Below are 809 nucleotides of genomic sequence, written 5' to 3'. Positions count from 1 at the left end.
CACACTCAGGCTCCTCTTCCCCAGCTCTCTCCATCTCTCCTGCCTCACTGGAGCAGTAGGATAATGCAGGTATGAGGTAGAGAGTGGAGGAAAAAAAAATCCTAAGTAAAGAGATATGGGTCTTAGGCAGAGCATGCCTTGTGGTTTGTTCATTCTTCACACTGGCCAAGGCAACTACACAAATTGGTTTGGGGTGGCAAACAAATTAAATTGCCCTTGAGAACTGATGGATGTGAGAAAGAAAAGGAGTTTTTCCCTCTCTCTCCATCCTTTTTAAATATTACAAAACACCTCTACAGATTTGTTGTCAGCTAAGCACTGTGTTACATAATCTAGTGGAACTAGTTCTGGTACTAGCAGGGTTCTCTGATGTATCTGCTGACAGTGATGTAGCTGCTGAGATGAAATGCAGGTTGAAATGGAAAGTGGTTTTTTGGTGGCTTTTTCTTCCTCCCCCCCAGCTTTACTTCATGTCTATTTCAGATGTTTCTGCCCTAGATGTGATTCCAAAGTTAATTATTAGTGACCAAGTGATTTGGAGAGAGCAAAAGTATTTGCTTTCCAAATCCCAGTGCTGTAAACAGTCCTGGTTCTCCAGCAGAGCAGTTGTTCAGGCTGGAAGGGAGTCAATGCACTATGGTACGGTGTGATACCAAACACAGTGAAGAGCTTGGCAAGGTGCAGCACTGGCTCAGACTTTGGATACTGAAACAGCTGTCTCTTGATGCTATCTAGCCTCTTCCTTCATCCTCATTGCTTCTACAATTAAATATTTATATCCTCTCCACAGAGAAAACCACAGAGGGCTC

The sequence above is a fragment of the Melanerpes formicivorus genome, unplaced genomic scaffold (genome assembly GCF_026170545.1).
Source record: "Melanerpes formicivorus ecotype bairdi unplaced genomic scaffold, bMelFor1.0.p_v2 SCAF_24, whole genome shotgun sequence".
Lineage (NCBI taxonomy): Eukaryota > Metazoa > Chordata > Aves > Piciformes > Picidae > Melanerpes > Melanerpes formicivorus.
Note: the sequence above shows the minus strand (reverse complement) of the source record.